Raw genomic sequence first — 24,501 nt, 5'->3', positions numbered from 1 at the left:
AGGAAGCCCTGGTTCCAGGCCAAAACAGAGCAATACAGGCTTTGATTTATCCTGGTAAGATAAAATGAGGAAACTGAAAGGTTTTTAAACCCAGGACAGACTTCATCAGCCCTTACGCATATCTGTTTCCTTCATATTAATTATATGGTCATCAATCAATTCCATTTTTAACTTGGCCTTGACAAAGGTCACCTGCCAAGAAGAAATTTCCCTTGGAAACAGTATATTGCCTTGCCACGTTTGTTGATTTGAAGAGTAGCAAAGCAACTGTTTCTTCTAACATGCTTAGTTTGATATGGTGTACATGAATCTGGCATGTTTCGTATTGAATCATTGGGCCCAGTTAGAGGGCCGTGCCTGATCTGCAGATCTGGAAGATACAGCAGCTAATCCCACCTCTTCCAGTCCTGCCCAAGAAGCTAGGGACTCTATGGTACTCAGTAGATTACCTCCTCATGGGGACACTGAGAATTCCCTAGTCCCTGCCTTATTTCTCTTTTCTCTTTTTATTTTGTGTCTGTGGTATTGCATATTTAACCTAGTGACTCACAGTAGGCAAATCCTTTGTAGCTAGACAGCCATAGTCTCGTAAGACAGCAGTCATACTTTAAAAGTTCTTACTGTGGCACATTTAGGAGGTAGAGGCCACAGAGAGCTCAAGTCCACCTATGATCCTGTCTCAAGGGGAAGAAGGGCTATATGCAAAAGCCATATGAAAATCTTCAATTTTGTAAGCTAATTAAGTATAACTTAACAATTTAATGCATAATGATAAATGAAGAACAGTAATACCTATAGTCATTATTCCAACTTCTCATAAATGCAGGTAGAGCTCTTCGTGATGGGCCCACATAAGGTTCCCCTCCAACACTTGACCTTCCCGCCCCAGCAAGACTTGCAGACTTGCATAGTGGGGCACACTTACTGGAGTCTCAGCACTCAGGAGACGGAGGCAGGAGAATCTCAAGTTCGACACTAGCATGGCCTGCACAGTGAAACTCTTTCTACAAAGGAAAACAAAAGCCAAACTAGACAGCCATGCATCTGGCTGGGCCAGGTAATGGAAGGAGAAGAAAACACAAGCCCCTTTGGACGACCTGCTCTGGGCAGTCGACGCGCCGACACCAAGCCAGTCTTCCACAGCATACTGTAGACATACTCCTTACTGTCTGAGGGTACAGGGATGCCAACTGAAATGAGGTAGGCCTGTTGTTTTCCTGCTCCTGAAACGAATTTTTACCTTGGCTTACTAAATTTCTTGACCCAGCTCTGTTTTCCCAGTCAGTCAGAGCCAGAGGTATGTTCTGCAAGGCCCACGAAACACTTGGGCTCACTGAGCAGGTACAATTCAGGTCTGAGCTTCTTGCCACCCTTGTTTAAGTCACCTGACCCCACAGCCCCGGGATTCTATTATTGACTCTCCCTGTATGATGCCCTTCAGGTTTGCTCCAAAGACACATGGTGGAGTCGTGATTCGGAGAGTTCATTCTTCTCAAGTGTTCAATGTCCCTTTAGATCCCTTTAGATGCATTAACATCTACAAAGTCACCTGCAGGTGATAGACCCAAGTCACACCCACACAGTTTGATGTCCAGGGACAAGTTCCTTAATATCTCTAGATGGATCCTGGTTTCTTTATCTATAAAATGGAACTAATAATAGGGTAAGAGAGGCCTCCTGAGTTCGTTGTGAAGATTTAGCGAAATCGTGTGGGTAAAGCACTCAATATGAGCCGGAATAGATGCTATCCAGATGAGAGGTGGGGCAGCTACCCTGCTCTGACATGTGGTCTTGTGCATACGTTGTGAAATGTCACACTGTGCCCCTGAGATTTTATAATTGTTGGGTGTCAATTAAAATTATCAAAGTAGTAAAAAGATAATACAGTCTCTGCTTCCAAAAAATCACAGTCTAATATGTATTGACAATCATCAGAGAAAATGTAAAAAGGCGACAGGGGTCAGGAGGGAAAAGAGAGATGGTTCAGTGGTTAAGAACATTGGCTGTTTCTCCAGAGGACCTAGGTTCAATTTTCCAGTATTACATGGCGGCTTGCAACTGTCTGTTACTCCAGTTCCAGGGGATCTGACAGCCTCACACAGACATGCATGCAGGCAAAACACCAATGGACATAAAATAAAAATAAAAATTTTAAAAGAGAAGGAAAAGAATAGAGAACTTTTAGAGAATAGGAAGTGAGAATAGGGTAGGGTAGGGTAGAATAATAGAATCGAATCACTAGAAAGAATAATGGAATAAAATTCTTTGGGGTCATCAAGATTATTTCTCTAGGACCGGGTGATGGTGGCACATACCTTTAATCCCAGCACTTGGGAGGCAGAGGCAGGCAATGTGTGTGTGAACCAACCTGGTCTACAGAGCGAGTTCCAGGACAGGCTCCAATGTTACACAGAGAAACCCAGTCTCAGGGGACGGGGTGATTATTGTTATTGGGCTTAGTCTTGTGTGGGTACCTTCTGGTGCTCTGAGTTCATGAGGCAAGGACCGCGTCACCTCCAAAGAACAGTCTTTCACAACAGTTTTAAATTTCTTCTCCCATTTCTTCTGTGGTACTTCCTGGGTTCTGTATTGAGTTGAGGGTGGTAGTGATGTTCTCTTCCAGGATAAGCACCAAAAGTCACTTATTCCCAGCACTTTGACTAGTTAAGAGTCTCTGCATTCCTCTTTGCCAACTCCAGATATGTTTCTTTAGTCAAGGCTGAGAGCATCGTTAGTGTATGGGGTCATTCGATACCATGTCTGTCTAGTAAAATAGTGACAGTAGGCCAATGGCCTCCCAGTCACAGACTTTTGACTGGTTTTACAGTACCAGGTATGGATTCCTCTTGTACAGGAGTAGATCTAGACTCCAATCAGAAAATCTATGGTTACTGTCATAACAGACATGTCACCTTTGATAGCATAACAGTAGAACAGGGTTCTATGATAACGTCAAAGTAGAACAGGGTCACCCGTGATGACGTCACAGCAGAGCAGGGTCACCCGTGATGACGTCACAGCAGAACAGGGTCGCCTGTGATGGCGTCACATTAGAACAGGGTCACTTGTGTTTTCATCACAGTAGAGCAGGGGCACCTGTGATGTCATCACAGTAGAGCAGGGCCGCCTGTGATGACGTCACTGTAGAGCAGGGTCACCTATAACGGCGTCACAGTAGAACAGGGTCACCTGTGATGACGTCACAGTAGAGCAGGTAAGAAACATAAACCGCATGTGCAGCAGGCATTTAGAAGATAGTCTGCACTGGAGATTTTTCAACATATGTTTGGAAATTACCAATTTATAGCAAGTCATTAAATCAGAGTAGATGAAAGAAATGAAGGAAAACACACCAAGAGGTAAGAGGCTGAGAACTGAATTCTTTTTGAAATACTAGAACTTAATCACAGGGCCTTGTGCATGCTTGGCAGCCACTGTTCAATTGAGACACCACCTTACCCCATCAGTAGAGAACTCTGACACATGAGACTGTGGAGACCTGAGGTAATCCCGAATCTGATAATCATTTTCAAAAGTCCCTTTTATATCTGAGTTGGGCCTTCCATGTTTCTGAGTTCATGTCTTCCATTCTGTCTTGAAGAAAAGCAGCTGTTCTTCATCCTGCATGTAGCAGCCCTTCCTATGCTCAAATACTGTTATTAAGAAACCTAGCAGTCTTCTAACTTGGGCTAAATAATCTCTAGCTCCTATTTTCCTAACCCTTTAATCATCTCTGTGACTCCCTGTTGAATCCCTTCCACTTTCTCCACATCCCTCTTTAAGTTGTGGAGTCTGTGGCTAGATGTTGTCCTTGCAAGGTTCACTCTGAGGACCGTCAGAGCTCCCTCCCATTTCTTTCACCCTTCCTCCCTTATTTTTTGGTTTGTTTTTATTTTTTGAAGACAGAATCTTGGGCCTGGCAGTGGTGGCACATGACTTTAATGCCAGTACTTGGGAGGCAGAGGTAGGCCAGCTTGGTCTACAGAGTTAATTCCAGGACAGCTAGGACTATACAGAGAAATCCTATCTCCAAAAACCAAAACCAAAACAAAACAAAACAAAAAACAAACAAACAAACAAACAAAAAACCCCACCAAAGCAAAACAAACAAATGAAAAAACCAAGGGTCTCACCTGAGTACTTAGAATACCAATCTGCCAGACAAGATGTGCTCACTTTTGCAATAATGGCATTCTAGGGGTAACTGACCACTTCCTGATTAGGTCTGACACCTGGTACCATAAACCTGGCCAAAAGCTGAAGGCTAGGAAGAACATAGTTAAATAGGCATGTGGTTAAACTACTTTCTACATGCTTGTGTTTATATTCTTAGACGAGAGCAGCTCTCATCCTTAGTTCGGGGTGCTTCATTTGACAGTGGGTCACAATCAAAACATGGAGTCATAAGCTGACAAAGTTCTGGGGAAATAGGAGACAGCTGAGGGCACAGCTGTAAATGGGCATCTGTGTCACCCACCTTGGGGTCCCGGAGACATCGTGAAAGATGAGGTGGGAAGACTGTAAAATGCCTCTTCTTGGTAGGACGTGCCATTGCAATTATGACCACCTACCTAAGGCCTGCAAAAGACTCATACAAGACCTACAAACAGGAGAGGGGCTGATACGGAAGAAGGAGGCCACCAGGAATAGGAACGGATACAAGAAGGTAAGGAGTGGGGATCTGATCACAAGTAGAAACTATCAAAAATGTAAAAATCTCCTAATACTACGGCTAGTAATAAAAGAGGGCTGGAGAGATGGCTCAGTGGCTAATAAAGTGGGCATTACTCCTCCAGAAGGGTCTTAGTTCAATTCCCAACACCCAGAACAGGACATTCACAACTGTAACTCCAGTTCCAGAGAATCTAACACTTCTGGTCTCCAAACATACCCGCAACGTTTTACATACACATGGGTAAAAGTAAAATACATCTCCAATAATAATAATAGTTGTAAAAACTAAGGTCTTTCTTCCTGTGCTGTGCCTAGGCTGGCGTGGAACTCACAGAGATCCTCCTGCCTCTGCCTCCCAAGTGCTGAGTGTTACTACCTCCTGGATCTAATTTTTTTCATATAATTAATCTTTATGTATTCCTGTACTATACTTGGATTTGTACTAAGTTAAATGTTAGATTTTGGTAAAGCAGTTTATCTTGGTTACTTATATCTAATTGGCTAAAGTAATTTTTTTCATGTGTTATTGATCTTAAATCCCTATTGTGACTCTTCAAATAATAATAATGTTTCAATGTTATTTTCAAAGATTTACTATTGTGTGTGTGTATAAGTTTTGCCTCTATGTATGTATGTGCACCATATATGTGCCTTGTGCCCAGGGAAGCCAGAAGAGGGTGTCAGAGCCTGTGGAACTGGAGTTACAGGTGGTTGTGAGTCTGCACGTAGGCACTGGGTACTGAGCTAAACCAGTGCTTTAAGTGCTGAGCCATCTCTCCAGTTCTTCAAGTTCCTGATGCCGTTATAGATGAAGTAAGTTTTTTCTTAACTAAATCATCTGATGTGGGAGACCCACTTTTAATCAGGATCTTTTGAGGCGAGAAGGTCCACCTTTAATCTGGGCTTCACTTTCTGCTGCAGCCCCTATGAAGGGCATGGAAGCAGGAGGTTTGCTCTCTTCGCCTGCTTGCACTCACTGGCAAGTCCACCCCTTCCTGGCAGTGGTGTCTGCTTCTTCGGGATTCAGGTGTATAGCGAAGACGGGCCGAGACACCCAGCCTCGCAGACTGAACAGCTGGACTCTGATCCTTTGTTGGTAGGCAGCCTTTGCTGAGTTAGCTGGACCACAGCCTATAAGCCATCCCAATTAATCCCAAATATATATTTTTTTCATTCTATAAGTTCTATTCCTCTAAAGAACCCTGGCTGTTGAAGAATATTATTTTAAGGTGTGTTACATTTGTTTATGCTCTGGAACATTTGTTTAACAATGCAAAGATTGTTTTCCCGCTGTGTTGCATTCCTTTATGTTGCATTTATTTAACTCTATGAAGCTCTGTTACTGTGCCTGTCTAAAACACTGGATGGTCTAATGAAGAGCTGAATGGGCAATACGAGGCAGGAGAAAGCCTAGGCGGAGCTGGCAGGCAGAGAGAATAGAAGAGAGATCAAGGAGCAAGAGAAGAAGGGGCCAGTCATCCAGCCAGGCACCGCGTCAGAGTGAAAGTGAGATTGCAGAAGTAAGAAAAGGGAAAGCCAGAGGCAAAAGGTAGATGGGATAATTTAAGAAAAGCTGGCAAGAAACAAGCCAAGCTAAAGCCAGGCATTCATAGGAAAGAATAAGACTCTGTGTGATTTATTTGGGAGCTGGGTGGTGGGGCCCCAGAGCCAAAAGAGTAGAAAATAAGCAGCAGCAACATTTCTGTGTCCCAAAGTGGGGCTAGAGTAAAAGAAAATCCAACTGCTGGTGGCTCAGCTTCTCCTGCTGTGCTGCGCGCTCGCTCGCTCGCTCGCTCGCTCGCTCTCTCTCTCTCTCTCTCTCTCTCTCTCTCTCTCTCTCTCTCTCCTGTGAGCTCTTTGGAGAAGGACAATTTTTCCGGCCGGTTCTGTATTCTCGGTCCACTGTTTCTCTCGGCTTCCCAGACGGTCTCACACTCCTGCCGCAGCCGCTGGAGCGCTAGAATTACGAAGTGCACACCCTCACACAGCTCTCACTCCACTGACTGTTAATATCATTTTTAGTGTTTGTGAGTCTGATAGGCCAAAATACATTGTGTTATTTTCTAGACTAACAGTGAAGTGTACATTAGACATTTGTTTTATAACTACTAGTGCATGGTAATTATGCTGATTAGTGGGCTTCATTGTGGTATTTCCATGCATGGATATAATCATGTTTTGGTCATGCCCATCCTCCTTTCTACCCACTCATTTTTAAGTTACTTTTGTTTTGTTTTACGTGTATGGATATTTTGCCTGCATTTATTTCTGAAACCCCTGGAACTGGAGTTAAGGGACAGTTGTGAGCTGCCATGTGGGTGCTAGGAATTGAACCTGGGTCCTTTAGAAGAGCAGCCAGTGCTTTTAACCACTAACCCATCTCTCCAGCCCCTTTCTACCCACCTACTCTTATCCTCCTTTCTCTACTTTGTTACCCACCATCCCCTTGCTTTTCCCTAGACTATTTGTCTTTTAGAATTGCACCATCATATACTTTCCTCATTTCCCTTGTTGGCTATTGCTTTTTCAGGCTTCCCACACATAACACATGTGGCAGTTTTCAGAAGTCAGTTCTCACCTCTAGCCAATGTAGGTCTGGGGGAGCAAATAAAGTCATCAGGCCGAGGTGGCAGACTTCTTTAGCTGAGCCATCTTAGCAGCCTTCCCTATTGCTTTTGCTGTTGTTTTGTTTATTTTTATTTTTATTTATGTGTGTGTGTGACACATGCATGTGTGTAAGTCTGCATGTGCCATGGTGCTTATGTGAACATCAGAGGACAAACATGGGTGCCTATCCTTGAGTTAATATCTCTTCATTGCTCTCCACCGCACTAGTTGGGCATTCTCCTGCCTCCACCTCCTGTCTAGGAGCGCTGGGATTACAGAAGCCCACAATCTTGTCTGGCTTTCCGTGAGCACTGGGGACTTGAACATGTGTCTTCATAGTTGTGTGGCAAGCACTTCAGCCACGGATCCTTCTCCTCACTGCAAACTCTGTATCCACACATGTTAATTATGTGTAATGGATTTCATTATGACATTTCCATCTATGTATATGGTGTGTCTTGATCATAATTCACCTCCCATTACCCTTTTATGTCCTCGGCCACCCCTGCTCACCTCTCAACTGTTTATCTTGAGAATGCTGAGCCAGGTGTGAGTTACCTGACAGCTACTGCTGGGCAAGTGATGGAATATTTCTCGCTTGTCAAAAATGCTGTTGTGCACAGAAGTTGCCTGTGTTGTGGGTTATCATGGCAGACAGTTTGCCATGAATCTGGAGCACAGGAGAGGAAGCATAAATAGCATATGTTTACCACTAATAAAAGTGAGCAGCCAAGTGTGGTGAGACAACACCTACAGTCCCAACATTGGGAAGACTGAGTCAGGATCAGGGGTTCAAGACCAACCTCGGCTACATAGTACATATCAAGTTTGAGACTGTCTAAAACTCAGTTCAATTTTTAAAAACTTTAAAGCAGGAATAAAAGAAAAAAATTAAAAATCAGGCAATGCATCTTAATTCCTGTGAGGTGCTTTTGTCCCACTCCAGTTGACAGTTGAGAAAGAAGAGAGAGCTCTGCTCACTTTATAGGACAGAAGGACAGCAGAGCATCTTAGAGTTCATGGCCCTGTTAATCGACTCACCCACTCATTCGGCCCAATTACCCACGCTCTATTTTTAGTGGCTCCTAGAAATTAGGCAATTGTTAATCTGCACAATTGCAGCGCTGTCCCAAAATGTCACTAGAAGAGTTTTGTCTGTTGTTCAGCCCTTGATGTGCCTCAGAAAACACTCTGTTTGGTTTAGACGTCAACAACAACAAAAATAATAGTGTTTGAAAACTAATTAAAGAATCGGGCAGCCTTTTTAAACGTTTCAGGAGAGGGCTGGGAACACAGCTCAGGGGTCCTTAGCCTGCAGGAAGTCCTGAGTTTCATCCTCAGCACCTTGTAAACGGGACTTCGTGGTGTCATCAGCCCAGCACCCTGTATAGAGAAGAAACCACAGAGTTGCTATGTTGGGGGTGTTTTTGAACCCTGGAGTGTGAGAAATAGTCCTAAGAGCTGACAGTACAGCACAGTCGTGGAGACTTCCCTTCACTTACACAGAGATGAAGTCTAGGTGCTCTCCCCGACCTCATTGTGTTCGTGGGTTTTGTTTTGTGGCTAGGAGCCAGGCTGGCCTGGAACTCTCCTCTTGTCTGGAGGAGTGTGACCACACCCAGCTAAACCATCAGTGTTAGCTAAGCTTGGCTGTGACAGGGTCTCAGGTAGACCAAGCTGGCTTGGAACTCACAGTGTAGCCAAGGCTGACCTTGAGTCTCTGAACTTCCTGCCTCTTCTAGACAACTGCTGGTTCCAGGTGCTACCAAGACTCATTCATACAGTGCTGGAGATGGAACCCAGGACTTTGTGTGTGATAGGCAACTACTCTACTGGTTGAGACATGTCTCCAACCTAATCACAGAATGTTTTAAAAACTTGTGCTCAGCCAGGTGGTATTGGTGCATGCCTTCAGTCCAGCACTTGGGAGGCAGAGGCAGGCGGACCTCTATGAATTAGAGGCCAGCCTGGTCTACAAAGTAAGTTTCAGGACAGCCAGGGCTGTTACACAGAGAAACCCTGCCTCGAAAAACAAACAAAAAAATCCCCAACAATGAAAGAAGTGATTCCAGACAAGTTTTTTGTTAATTTATACAATGAGTAACAGTCCTATGAACATGATATATAACCCTGGAAAGTATATATTGAGTGAATAGCCTATCAGTGGCGTGTAATGTAAAGTGCTGTGTAATATTTTAAAAAATTTTATGGTTCCAGGCTGGCCTGGAACTCCTGCCTCAGCTTTTTAAATGCTGAATTACAGTTGTGATCCCCTACTTCCAAAACCTTAAAGTCAAGGATTCTTTTTGTTGTTGTTGTTGTTACTTAAAAAAAATACCAATCCAAACTCCCACTCCCTACCCTCCTCCCAGTCCCTTCCCACTCCCTCCCACCCCACCCCCTCCAATCCTAAGAGAGGGCAATACACCCCGCCCTGTGGAAAGTCCAAGGCCCTCCCTACTACATCTAGGTTGGGCAAGGGATACATCCAAAGAGAATAAGATCCCAAGAAGCCAGTACATGCAGTAGAGACAAATCCCAGTGTCACTATCAGTGCCCCCTCAGTCTACCCCAAATGTCAACCACATTCAGAGGAACTAGTTTGATCCCATGCTTGTTCACTCCCAGTCCAGTTGGAGTTGGTGAGCTCCCATTAGCTCAGGCAAACTGTCTCAGTGGATGGACCCCTCATGGTCAAAGTCAAGGATTCTTAAGATGAGCAACCATAGCTGGATGTGGTGGCACAACCTGTATAATCCTAGCCCCTGGGAGCCAGAAGCAGCAGATCCTTAGGAGGTCAAAGTCACCCTGGTCTACACTTCCAAACCATCCAGTCTACTGAGTGAGAACATGTCTTAAAAAAGCAATATAAATGAGTAAATAGGTCAGGGAGATGGCTCAGCACACAAAGCTGCTTGCTGTCAAGCCTGAGGACCTGAGTTCAGTACCTGGTACATTAATATGTAAGAGGTAGCCAGTAAGAAGCTAAAGCTAATGGGCCAAGCAGTGGTTTGATTAATACAGTTTCTGTGTGATTATTTTGGGGCTAAGCTAGCTGGGCAGGAACCAATAAGAGGCCCCTTCCTTCAACAAATTGGCGCCAACATGGCCAGCTAAAATCCATTTAAAAACCTGAGAGAGCTTAATTCTAGACACAAAAATATGGTTTAACACAGGTACTTCTTCTTCTGTAGTAGCCCAGGCTGCCCTGATCCCTCTGCAGTTCTGACCTTCTGTAGTAGCCCAGGCTGCCCTGATCCCTCTGCAGTTCTGACCTTCTGTAAGTAACCCAGGCTGCCCTGATCCCTCTGCAGTTCTGACCTTCTGTAGTAGCCCAGGCTGCCCCGATCCTTCTGCAGTTCTGACCTGACCTTCCAGGCACATCTGACTCTACACCAGCTTCTTCAACTGTCTGGTTCGTGTCACTTTTCTCAGAGTGCACTTGTGAGCTCTAATTACATTCCTACCCCTTTATAATGGTGGGCTTTAAAGAAGCTAACACATAAGGCAGTGGCACACACCTTTTATCCCACCTCTCTGGAGGCAGAAACAGACAGATCTCTGTGAGTTCAAGACCAGCCTGGTCTCTGTGACTTCCAGGACAGCCACTGCTGTTTAGATAGACCCTATCTCAAAAAAAGAAAAAAAACCTCACAAATACACAAGAAAGAAGTTAATTAGTTACGTGTGTCTTTTTGTTTTGTTTTTTATTTTATTTTGCTTGAGAAAGAGTCTCACTATGCAACCCAATATTGTGGGTAGGGTCTCACACCCAACTTTTTTGTTCTGGTTTAACCCTAACATTCTTTGTAGACATTCTGAATTTTACATAGATCCAATCAGTCCAGGTCTGATAAACTGTCACAGTCTGAGGGACACTCCCCCACCTGAGGAGAAGCTCCTACTTTGCCGCCCCAGCCTCCTGTGACTCAGCTTTTAGAGATGCGAGCCAGGTCTAGCATCCTCCTTTCTCCCGCAGCCCTAAATACAAGTGGGGTTCTTCAATTTTTGGACAGAACAGGTTTTGATAAATATTTGCCTAACGTTACTTTAAAAATTTTCCCAGAAAACAGCAGTTTGGCTCTGCTTCATCCCCAGAAGTTTTTGTCTGTCTGTCTATCTGTCTGCTTTTGAGGACCTTGTGTAGGTGGCAGATGGCGATCTGCAGGAGACTCATGGTCTGGACAGTCTGATGTAGGGGTCCCCTCCGCATCTCCTCTCCTAGCCTTGGGCATCATCGATCTGCAGGAGACTCATGGTCTGGACAGTCTGATGTAGGGGTCCCCTCCGCATCTCCTCTCCTAGCCTTGGGCATCATCGAACTGCAGGAGACTCATGGTCTGGACAGTCTGATGTAGGGGTCCCCTCCGCATCTCCTCTCCTAGCCTTGGGCATCATCGAACTGCAGGAGACTCATGGTCTGGACAGTCTGATGTAGGGGTCCCCTCCGCATCTCCTCTTCTAGCCTTGGACATCAAGGCTTAGTTGGACAGCCTTAGAGGAGAGAGTCACCAAGTGTGTTTGGCCTGTCTACACTGGATACTGGGATGGCAGGGGTGTCTCTGTGCCAGGCTCAGAGTGACCACAAAGACTTGGCCTCCAGAGACACATTTGGATTGGCCACCACCTCTCTGCTGAGCCCAACCACGGCAGTAAACTCTGACTATTGAATCAGGCTTTCTCTTAGCCTTTCTTTTCTTTGTTTGGTTTTCAAGACAGGGTTTCTCCTGACTGTCCTGGAACTCTCTGTAGACCAGGCTGGCCTCACACTCAGAGATCCGCCTGCCTCTGCCGCCCTAGTGCTGCAGTTAAAGGCATGTGCCACCACCCCTGATCTGTTAGCTTTCTTTTTTTGTTTTTTCAGTGCTAAGGATTGAAATAAAGCCTCACCCGTTAGGCACGTGTTGGACCACTGAGCTACACCTCCATTCTAAGTTTTTACTTCTTCACTGTTGCATCAAGTATTTGTCTATCTCTGAAAGTCTGCTGAACACTGACAATTATGGGCTGTATAATTTAGTTATCAGTAAGGAAAAACTGAAAAATAATCACATTGTCTCATGCTATTTGATGAATGAAATTAAGGCACTGGATCAAGTATGAAAACACATGACTTCATTATTGTTTTGATACAGGGCTGCCCCAAACTGCCCAGGCAGCCTCAGCCTCTACTTCCAGCTCTTCAATGCTGGCACTGAAGGTGTGCACCCTGAGTCTTTTGGGGTTCTTTCTACTTAATCATGTTCTCTTTTTTTCTTTTTTGTTGTTTGCTTTGTCTCTCGAGACAAGGTTGCCCTCAAGTAGTAGTCTAGACCCGTTCTCAGGTTGACAGAGTAACTGAGGGTGACCTTAAATTCCCGATTCTCCTGCCTCCACCTCCCAGTTGCTGAGATTAAGGCCTGGGGCACACCTGATTTCATTCCATTTATTCCTGAGTTAACCTGCCTTACTCCCCTTCTAGCCAGATCTCAAGTTGATATCAATTGTTATCATAGCAAACACCCCACCTCCCCACCCCAGCCCAAGAGAAGGCACACCTAAACACCCCCCACATCCCCACCCCAGCCCAAGAGAAGGCACACCTAAACACCCCCCTCCACATCCCTACCCTAGCCCAAGAGAAGGCACACCCAAATTCCTACAGAAATATCTGTCTAGGGATGATAGCCCTGGGCTGATCCCAGGTCCCCACATTCGGGTACTCATCTCATCGTTGGGTACAGAGCCTACCATTAAACTTGGAGCTACGGGAGCCTCTGAATCTCGGGGGGAGGAGGACCACAGAGGACCCAACACTGAGGTAGTTCCAGGATGAAAGCTTTCCAGCCTGCGTCCTACCACCCCCCCCCCCCCACGAGAGAGTATAAGCAAAGCGAATGCTTGGTTTCCTTCTCTTTAAAAAGCAGTGGCTTCTGTCTTCAAAGGCACGCCAAACCATTTTCTACACGAAAGGCACATAAAAAAGCCAGGCGGAGGTAGCACACGCCTTTAATCCCAGCACTCAGGAGGCAGAGGCAGTCGACCTCTGTGAGTTCGAGGCCAGCCTGGTCTCCAAGGACAGGCTCCAAAGCTACAGAGAAGCCCTGTCTCAAAAAACAAAACAAAACAAAGACAACAACAGCTGCGGCCCTCATCTAAAGGTAAAGGCAGTAGTCAGGCGTGGTGGCCAGACTTAAAATCTCAGCTCTCTGGAGCAGAGGCAAGATCAAGGTCATCCTCAGCACTTTGCGAGTTCAAGGCCACCCGGGTTACGTGAAACACTGCCCCCCTCAAAATAAATAAAAAGACAGAGAAGAAACGAAGGTATGATTTGTTTAAAGGACAGAACTAGCACATTAGGCTTTCCCATACGGGTGCTCGGTCACCGTTTCAGTCGGAAGGTGACTGCTTCGGGCTGATGAGATGACTTATTGGATAAAGCACTTCCTGCCAAGCCTGATGACCTGTGTTCAGTCCACTTGTGCTCCGCTCGGTGGTAACACCCCCTACCCCAACACTCACACAGTAGGAACAAAAAAGGAGCTAACTACTCTGCCAGATTTGATTAGGGAATAAAGGATTCCAGGGGTCAGTGCTATTTAGATATCACAAAGGCCCAGGTGGAGGGTGCTATGGTAAAAATAAAATGTTGTAGGTTCCCTGAGGGGCAGCAGTGGGCAGCAGGCAGGGAGCCCCCTAGGAATCCCCAGGCTGTGAGGGTCAGCAAGTTCCAGGCAGGGAGCCACTTGGCAGGTGAGAGACCACCGAGAAGGACAGGCACACCATGCAGAGTGAGTTTGGATATTTCTTTAGTGGATTATAGAACGGAAGGGGAGAGGGAAAGGGAAGGGGGAGTAGGAAAGAAATGGGGGGGGGTGATGGGGAGGTACTGAGGCAGCAGCTACCTCAGCAGCTACCTCTTTGGGGAAACAGAAAGGAAGGGGCTGCCTAGGTGGTGGTGGGTGGTGGTGGTGGTGTCTCTTAAAGGGACAGGACAGACCATTACAGAGGGAGGCAGGAGGACAGCAATGTTAGGAGGACCTTGGGAAAGTGTTCAGCCAAGAGGGACTTTACATCTTCTAGACTTTTCCGTTGTACCTAGAAGGTGGAGGGGAACTGGGCATTCCAGACTTGTGCTGTATTTGGCTTTCTGGATTCTGTGTTGCTTTCCTTCCACTCTATCTTGTAGTACTTCCAGGATCCAGGATTCTAGTGAGTATTCGAGCCAAGATTGACTAAGTTTTGTGCACTAGCCTGGGAATTTCACCCATAATAATGTTTCTGAAAGGAAAAAAAAATGATTTTATCTTGCAAAGAGCCAGCCCTTAAATGCAGTTTTGGAATGCAATCTGTTTGAAAACAGAATAGCAGGGTTGCCTGTATAAGATAGCTTTCCAAACAGTTCGGAGGTAAAAGCATATCGACTACTATGAAAAACTTATTTCTAATGGGGCTAAATTTTTCAGCGCAATCTTGGATAGACTTTGGAAGGATCTGGGCTCTAAATATATAGACGAGGCTTACAGATTAAAAAAAATACTTAAGTAGGCGCTAAGACCTTAAAGCAGAATCACAGATCAGTTTGGTGATGTTTAAAGATCAGGAAACTTTTTCTTGTAGCCCTGGAATCTGCTAGAGTAGCCTCCCTTTGCCTACAGTCAACCATGAATGGAGATATTCAAAGGAAAATTCCAGAAATAAATCAATTTGTAAATGTTTGTTTGTTTTGTGAGAAGTGTGTGTGTGTGTGTGTGTGTGTGTGTGTGTGTGTGTAGCCCTGGCTGTCCCTGAACTCATTATGTAGACTAGGCTGGCCTCAAAACCAGAGATCCTTCTGTCTCTGCTTCCTAAGTGCTGGGATAAAAGGTGTGTACCACCACCGCCCAGGATATTATGTTTGTTTTGAGGGCAGGATCTCACTACGGTACCCAGGCTGGCCCGGAACTCTCAGTGGTGCCCTGCCTGTCTCCCAAACTCTAGACAGCAAAGTGTGTGCTGTTCTGAGTAGTGTGAGAGAATCTTGTGCTGGCTTTGCCTCTCCGAGTTATGTCATTCTTTATCCATCAGATTCATAGTGTAGCCACAACTCAGCAGTACGCGTTGTGGGCTGTCACATCCTCTGTTGGTGTACTGCAGTGCTGGTGTGCAGCTTCCCCTCATTGTTCTTAATAACAGCCTCAGCCCATCAAGCATTCTGGTGCAGGATGCTGGGCATGGTACAAACATATAATCCCAGCATTCAGGAGACGAACTCTGGACGACAGAGTGAGACCCTGTCTCAAAAGGACAAAACCAAGGAAACAAAACAATCGTGATGGCAAGAAGATGGGAGACGTGGCAGCTCTGGTCCCATATGGCCATGTCACAGGGCAGTCCGAAACAAATGTCGGATACACGAGACTAGACATTGTATTAGCCAGGTTTGTCAGTATGACAACATATTCTGGAATAACCATAAATGAGGAAGCATTTGCTTCAGCTCACGGTTTCAGAGGCCACGGGCTCCACTGTTCCTGGACCTGTGTCTGATACAGTCCAGCACCCTGACAGAAAGCAGGTGGTGGACAAAATGGCTCACTTCATGCCACACAGAAAGCAGAAAGAAGAGGCTGGAGACAGGATATACTCTGCCCCAGTGCAATGGTGTCACAAGCTGGGGCCAAGCCTACAACATCCCTGGGGGGAATGACTTCACATCCTAACTACAGCAGATACAATCCTTGATTTCAGAATCATCCAGGGTCCTGTGACATATCCCCAGAGCAGTGGTTCTCAACCCTTCTTTATTACAGTTCCTCATGCTGTGGGGACCCTCAACCATAAAATCATTTTCACTGCTACGTCAGAACTATAATTTTGATACTGTTATGAGTCATAATGTAGGTATCCATGTTTTGCGGAGGTCTTAGGCACCCCCTATGAAAGGGTTGTTCAACTCCCCAAAGTCACGGGCACGTGACCCCACAGACTGAGAACCACTGCTCTAGAATGACAATCGCTATGCTCACGTCAGGGTAATTGAGTTCATCTTGTCTGGAATGCAGCCCAGTTGTACGGATCCACACATCACATCCACATCCAACCACAGCAGGTGAAGGTAACCAGCAGCCCTGGCCTGCCCATACTGCCCCTTTCTTATAATACACAGAGCCACTTATGGTCACAATTTGAACAACTAATTAGCAAGTTAGAATGTAACTTCCAATCCAGAATAGCTATAATTATCAAATCCTACTATACTACCATCGCAACTGCGCCGGTTTAACGAGGCTGCCCTCACTGGCTCATGTTTGAGTACTTGGTCCCAGTTAGTAGATCTCTTTGGAAAGGATTCAGAAGAGTGACCTTGCTGGAGGAAGTGTATCACTGGGGGCAGCTTTGAGAGTCCCACAGTCTCCCCTCCACACACCCTATTTCAGTTAGAGATGGGATCTCTCTGCTGCTGCTAACCACCTACAACCTGCTACCTCTGCTCCGTCATCATGGACTCTAACCCTCTGAAACCATAAGCCCTAAATAAGCTCTTCTCTAATTTACCCTGGTCATGGTATCTTCTCACCCAACAACAACGAGACAAATACAGTTTGCTCATATAGATAACAATACCATTATTCGTTATAAATATTGAAATATTTCTACCCAATTCATTCCTCCAGCACGTTGATTTATAGCCTCTATCCCGGTGAAATCTGTGCTTAAGAATAGTGCTATGGGATTATTAGAGTGTGTAGCTAAGCAATAAAGCACTTGCTTAGGAAGTGTGAAGCACTGAGTTCAATCCCCAGTATCACAGAACAAACAGACATGTTTGGAAGCCAGAGAGACGCTCAGGGGGTAGGAGTGCTCATTGCTCTTGCAGAGGACCCAGGTTTGGTTCCTAGCACTCACAAGGCAACGCACAACTGTAACTCTGGTTTCAGAGATCTAACCCTTCTTCTGGTCTCCAGAAGCACCAAGTGCACATGTGATACACATACCTATGTACAACATTGCCACACATAAAATAAAACTTTAAGCAAAACCAAACTAGGACAGATACTCTCTCTCTCTCTCTCTCTCTCTCTCTCTGTGTGTGTGTGTGTGTGTGTGTGTGGTGTTTCAAGACAGGGTTTCTCTGTAGCTTTTGGGGCTTCTCCTAGAACTAGCTTTTGTAGACCAGGCTGGCCTCGAACTCACAGAGATCCACCTGCCTCCGCCTCCCGAGTGCTGGGATTAAAGGCGTGCACCACCACTGCCAGCAGACATTCTCTTTCTGAAAGATGATAGCCAGGAGAACCATTAACAGGTATAATAAATAAATAAACTCTCAGAACCATCTTGAGAGTTTGGGACTACGGTACCAAACCCATAGGCTCCAGGTTTCCTTCTCAATGCAGTTGGACCGTCAACACTAGTGTAGCTGCTGGTGCCTTTATAGAGAGGTCACACTGTTCCCCAGTTCACGATGCCAGACATCTAGAGAACGTGACTCACCTCATTCTCCTTGGCCACATCATCCGCATACTTAACAAGTAAGTCATGCATATTACTTCCGATTTCCACCTACTTCCACCCGTCCTGTGAGCACCACCAGCAGATCATCATTCTGTCCCTGGCCTTACTGACACTTGCTGAACTGATCCTCCTGCCTCTACCTAGTGAGGTATCCCAGCTGTGCCTCACCACACCTGGCTCTGGACGCATACCTCTAGCCTCCCCGTCTCTTGCTTCCTCTCCTAACCACCTGCACGCTGCTTCGGCATCTTGAATTACATCCGATACCTGGAATGACATCCCATTTCTGCTTTGCATAAATGCTTCCTCCTCTGTGACCCCCATCCCAGCACACGCTGCTCACCCTCACCCCCACCCTTAGGCTTGAACTCTGTTCTCATTAATTTAGACCTCAGCTCAGACAGGACCTCTTTCAGAAGGCTTTGTCGCCATAGTTCCAAACCTTCCTACGTGTTGCTACTATTAGCAGTAATTTCTGTCTCCCTCGTGAATACGTAGTCAAACCATGGGCTTGCCCTTCTGTCTGGAATTCCACTGGCCTGGCAACCCAGAGAGCACAGGCACTTCAAACAAACTCTCCTTCCCTTGATCTTCCAGCAACCTCTTTCATGGAAAAAAAAAATCAAGAAAATCTGCTTGCTTCCAGGGAATGAATGCCTGCTTAAATATACACACATTCACGAATCCCCAGCCTCTGCTCTCAGTTCTCAGCTTTTATACTCTTTAGGACATCATAGCAAATAGCCAACCCCGCCAGCCTGTCTTATTCATTCTCCCCTCCTGTGCTGGCAGGCTTCTCCTTTCGTGGAAATGAATTCCATGTACCTCGTAAGCATGCCCTGGGGTGAGCAACATGAAAAGAGAAATTGGCTTATTGCCACGAAAAACCACCAGCTCAGCAAATTGTCCTTTTCTCCTAACTTTAACCCAATGAAGAAAAGTGCTTACGTCACCAAGGCTCCCCAGACCCTGGGGAAAGAGCTGACAGCTGATTTCTCAGTCTCTCCTGCAAGCTCAGTGGAGGGCAAAAGCCTAGAATTTACAGGACCCGTGCAGTCACAGATCCATGAAGCTGCTGTAGACACACATAGAGACTACGTACAAGGCAGTCGCCAGTGTGTCTATGGACACTTGGCTGCTTCTTTGGAGCTGGAGAGAGGCTGTCCTTCAAGCCTAAACAGATATTGAGGCAGACCCTTTGCCATTTGCAGGAGTACCCAGGAGACATGCAAATTCTCCTTATGCAAGAATCAGAGGACTTAGAGCCAACAGTCTGACGATCCTCTGGTTCTAGGATGGCCAGAGCGCTGCCCACCTTTGCTCAGCCCTCTCCCAGCCCTCTCCCAGCTCTACCTCAGCTCCCTGGGGACTTTATAGTCAGCTGAACAATGACCAGCAGGACAGAATGTGCTCACTGAGAAGCCATGTGCTCCGAGTTCAAGAGAAATGGTTGCCTTCTGGGTCTTAATGTCAATAGTCTTTGCTCTGTAGACTGTTTTGGTTTTTGTTTTGGGTTTTTTTTTGGGGGGGGTTGCTTATATGTCTCTCTCTCTCTCTCTCTCTCTCTCTGTGTGTGTGTGTGTGTGTGTGTGTGTGTGTGTGTGTGAACTTGGGCTTGTGCCTGCAGAAGCAGAGATCAACATCTTCAGCTGTCTTTCAGGAGCTGTGCACCTCAGAGACAGGATCTGGCACTGGGCCCTAGAGCCTGCCAGCCAGGTTAGGCTGGCCGACCACTGAGTTTGCAACTGTCTCCTCCCAGAAGCATTGCGAATATAAATTGCCACACCTGATTTTTTTTTTTTTAATGAGGATGCTGGGAATTGAACTCAGGTCCTCCTCCTAAACTATAACCCTAGCTCCCTATTTTTGTTTGTTTGTTTGTTTGTTTTGAGGCAAGGTCTGTTGTAGCCTTGAATTTGTGATGATGGCCCGACTGCTTCCCAGATGCAAACCCTGGACTGTAGGCATGTGCTATCACGCCTATGCCCGTGAAATTGAGCTTAAATGAGAGGGGTCCCATGAAGGCACAAGCGTCTACAGATCTGCTGGATAAATTGTCTACACTATAGAAAAAGAGTGTTTGTTATGGTAATAGTTCATTCTGTATTCTGAAAAATAGATATTGCAGCTGGGGGGAGAGGGGGGTGGCGGCGCACGCCTTTAATCCCAGCACTCAGGAGGCAGAGGCAGGTGGATCTCTATTAGTTTGAGGCCAGCCTGATCTGCATAGTGAGTTCCAAGACAGCCAGCACTGTTTCACAGAGAAACCTTGTCTCAAAAAACTAAACCAAAAAGCAAAGAAGAAGAAAAGACAGAAAAAATAAATATTGCTTGAGCATGTGTTTACATACAATACAAGTTAGCACTCTAAGAAGTAACCTGAGAGGCAGAAGCTAGTGTATCCCTGGTCATTGTTGTCTTTATTGTGTTCAGAAAATCTCCTGCACTGACCACTGCCTTCTGGAAGATCTGGCCTTGCCTGCGTTACCAACCCTACCTGCCTCCTTCTCGGCGTCCTGTGTCCACCTTGGCCTAATGATAATTGCTCAGAGAGTTGAGGTTTCCTCCCTTCCTTTCCCTATATTTCCCTCTCTTCTCTTCCCCGTCCCTTCCCCTTCCTTTCTTTTCCTCTTCTCTCTCTCTCTCTCTCTCTCTCTCTCTCTCTCTCTCTCTTTCTCTCTCTTTTTGTTATTTGGAGACAGGGTTTCCTCTGTGTAGCTTTGGAGCCTGTCCTGGAACTCACTCTGTAGACCAGGCTGGTCTCGAACTCACAGAGATCCGCCTGCCTCTGCCTCCCGAGTGCTAGGATTAAAGGCATGCGCCACCACTGCCCGGCTAGATATTTGTTGGGTGGATAAATAAGGTATTTGAACTGAGAAAATGTACACTGATGTTGGTTCTGTGGATTAAATATTGCTTACATAGATTGAAAATTTATTAATCTCAATACCTATATATATTTAAACATTTGTGCATGGAAGCCAGATGTGGTAGTACATGATTATACCCTAGCACCTGGGAGGTGAAGACAGGAGAATCAAGAAGTTCAAGGTAATCCTTAGCTATATAGCAAGTGGGACCTGCCTGTGCTACAGGAGACACCTGTCTGAAAAAAACTAAAAAGAACAGGGCATTCTGGCACACACCTTTAATCCCAGCATGCAGGAGGCAGAGGCAGGAGGGTCTCTATGAGTTGAGGCCACCCTGGTCTACATGGTGAGTTTCAGGCCAGTTAGGGATACACAGGGAGACCTTGTTTCCAAAATAAGTTCATATACAGAGTGAATGGATACATATTCAGACTAGAGAAGTGGAGCTTTTGTTCTTTAGCCTTCCCCTCTTTGAGACAGGGTTTCTCTGTATAGCCTTGGCTGTCCTAGAATTCTCTCTGTAGACCAGGCTGGCCTCTAAGTTGCAGAAATCTCTTCTGATTCTGCCTCCCAAGTGCTGTGATTTAAGACATGCACCACCATTGCCTGACTTCTTTCCTTGGCTTTTTGGGTTTTGTCATTGCTGGTTTTAGAGACAGGGTTCTTGTACTGCATCTTAGTCTAGCCTCAAACCCTAGTGGTCAGTTACTATGTAGCCTAGGCCTTGAATTTATGATAATTCTCCCAAATTATGGGGTTACAGGTATGAACCATCAAGCCCAACTAGTTTTTTTTATTATTAGTTATTAGCGTGCGTGCGTGTGTGTGTGTGTGTGTGTGTGTGTGTGTGTGTGTGTGTGTGTGCAGGGTGGGGGGGAGGGGGCAGGGGAGTGTTTAACTCTGTGGTCCTGGCTGACCTCAGATGCAAGGCGATTGTTCTGCCTCAGCAGAGTGCTGGTGTTATAGACATACACCATCGTGTTCAGCTTGATACATTATTTTCAATAGCTAAGGGGCCCCCGTTCTTCAAGGGTTGGTGTCCTCTCACATAAAATGCATGCCCTTCAGACTGTCCCTAGAGCTTGCTTCTACTGTGACATGGTATAGAAAGTGACTTTTCACCCTTTCACTTATATTAAAGAGCTTCTTAGAGATAGGAGGATCAAACAAAAACCTATGTCCTTTTTGGATTTAAACAAAACAAAACAAAACAAACGAACAACCAAAACATAGCCTGGTATAGTGGTACACACCTTCAATCCCAGCACTCAGGAGGCAGAGAGAGATATCTGTCTGAATTTAAGGCCAGCAGGGGATAATAGTGAGACCCTCAAACAAACATAAGTTTAAATCTCCTCCCTTCAAACCTTCCAGTCACAGGCAGGTCTGGTGGAACAAGGTCTACAAAGCAGCTAATTGGTAGGTTGAGGCAAAAGGATCACAAACTAAGAAATGGCGGCACACGTCTTTAATCCCAGCACTCAGGAGGCAAAGGCAGACTGATTTCTTGAGTTCGAGGCCAACCTGGTCTACGGAGCAAGTTCTAGGAGAGCAGGCTAAAGAGAAGTGCAGTTGGAGTGGGGGCTGGAGGGGGAGAGATCACAGACTTAAGGCTCGCTGGTCAATTTAGGGAAATTCTGTTTCAAAGAGTTAAAAACAGCTAAGGGTGCAGCTCAGCTGTGAAGCACCTGTCTAGTTCTCGGCTCAGTTCCCAGTACTGCAAACACAGACAGACAGACAGGACACAAGTTTGTAGTTGTAGCCTTAGCGCTTGGAAGGCTGAAGCAGGGTGACCAGTTTCTTGTCAGGAGAGAGAGGGAGGGAGGGAGGGAGGGAGGAAGGGAGGGAGGGAGGAAGGGAAGGGTAGGGTAGGGATCATTGGTGTTCAACCTTTGCTTTCTGTGATTTAATGCCGTCAAGTAGACAGTTTCTTTATTTCACTTGTTTTTTAATGTCCTACTCCATATTGGGCAAATGACCATCTTCTAGCAGTCGAGGGCCTGACTGGGACACCTTCAGCAATGATAACCCAGTAGCAGTTCGGAGAGGGAGCTAGGTTTGCAAGGAACACCTCACCCAACTCAAGGACACCAGAACCTTTACCTCCTAAGCTGGTGGGGGCCAAGCTGGAAGACGTGGAAAGATCACGTATACACTTACAGCGAACCGAGAAACATTCCACTGTGTTCCAGGAATCAGAAGTAGCCTCCTGTCTTAGCCCATGACCCTGGGGTGAAGCAGGGGCTGTCCAAGCAGAAGAGGCAGAGGAAAGAGGAAGCTAGTGCCTTGGCTCCTCGGACGCCTGAACTTTGGACTCTGGGGGATGGAGATCCTCATAGTATTTTGTAGGAATCGTTAATAGTTAATCTCTTAGAACATGTGAATTGAAAATTTTTATGTAAATTACTTTCCATTTTTACACTACTAGCAGTTGGAAGAGACATATCATAAACTTCAAAGGATTTACAATCTGCCACTGTTTTAATTGTGTTTATTCCAAACACTCTCCACACCACAATGGATGCTGAAAATGAATACATTAGGTAGAGTGAAGCCGTCCATCTTTGGTCCTGATGTTTATTAAACAGAAAGACTCAAAAACCATGCAATTATTCTTGGAAAATGTGCATGAATGTGTGGTATTTGGAACTTTATTTTAGAATCCAAATGTCATAGACATCTGGACACAAAAATTATGCAAGAGAGACCTTTAGAAATGTGTTGCTAATTATTGACTCATCGCTGCAACCACACAGCTGAGCCTTTGTGGAGTCGCTGTGTGTGCTACCATCGCACACCGCGGCTCTCTCCAAGTCACAGCGTATTCTCACAAGATCCCCCATATCACTTCCACCGCCGAGCTCTTCATAGAGTTACCGAGAAAACTTGTAAGCTTCACAACTCAATGGGCTATATTGGCACTGGGGAGCACGCAGGAGCAGCGCAGGAAAGCTTGGACAGGAGAAGGGAGCTAGCACCAAGCCCGCTGAAGGCTTGGGGGAAGGACACAGAGCAGCCGGGTGGGATGCAGTGATGCGAAGGCACGGAGGCAGAACTGGAAACTCCTAGCTCCCCTCTCCAGACACACCGTTTAAACTCCCTGGGCTCTACCTTTCCATTAATCTATACTATGAAAACATCATACTTTGTTTAACCTTAAAGCATAGATTCCACAATGTGAGTCCATCTGAAAATGACTGTTGTATATGTTTCACAGAGAGTTCCAAGTGACGATGTCCATGAACAAGGCAAGACCCCTGTTCTCCTAGAGTTGAGATTCTAAAAGGAAGAAAAGACAAACAGCAATAGCTATCCATAGTTCTGGTTGGCTTTATGTCAGTGTGGCACAAGCTATACTCATCTGAGAAGGAGACTCAATTGAGAAAATACCTGCAAAGATCAGGCTGTATGCAAGCCTAGAGTGCATTTGATCGATGGCGAACGGCCCAGCCCATTGTCAGTGGGACCACCCTGGAGCTGATGGTCCTGGGTTCTATAAGAAATTAGGCTGAGCAAGTCATGGAGCAAGCCAATAAGAAGCACTCCTCCATGGTTCTGTGTCGGCTCCTGCCTCCAAGTTTCTGTCCTGTTTGAGTTCCTTGCCTGACTGCTGTCAGTGATGAAGAGTGTAAGCCAAATAAACCCTTTCTTCTCTAATTTGCTTTTGGTCATGGTGTTTCATCACAACAATAGTAACCCTAACTTAGACACATAGTTACAGTGCTAGTTGTAACACATTTTACAAAGGAACCAAGGCAAGATTACATCCTAGAGAACACAGGGCTGGTCCGGGGATCCTGGGACTTGAACATGTCTCCTGCTTTGGGAAATCTTGAATTCAGTCATGTTTGACAGACAATACAAGTGCCCAGTCTGG

At 45.8% G+C, this 24,501-nt stretch overlaps 1 protein-coding gene across 5 annotated transcripts in view; it reads left to right on the top strand.

The window, feature by feature from the left end:
* Positions 1-24,281, top strand: part of LOC125391092 (uncharacterized) — a 31,478-nt gene extending 7,197 nt beyond the window's left edge. For 2 of the 5 annotated variants that reach the window (XM_087897254.1, XM_087897257.1), the window contains 2 exons: positions 827-4,666; positions 23,842-24,281. The gene's annotated coding sequence lies outside the window, so the exon portion shown is untranslated. Of the gene's footprint in view, positions 1-826; positions 4,667-5,595; positions 5,966-23,841 lie in introns of those variants that run through there. The other 3 variants (XM_087897258.1, XM_087897256.1, XM_087897255.1) reach the window with 3 other exon arrangements.
* Positions 24,282-24,501: the final 220 nt, after the last annotated feature.

This window comes from Myodes glareolus, chromosome 16, assembly GCF_982192425.1.
Source record: "Myodes glareolus chromosome 16, mMyoGla1.1, whole genome shotgun sequence".
In the NCBI taxonomy this organism is placed as follows: Eukaryota; Metazoa; Chordata; class Mammalia; order Rodentia; family Cricetidae; genus Myodes; species Myodes glareolus.
This window is presented reverse-complemented; position numbering and strand designations above follow the sequence as displayed.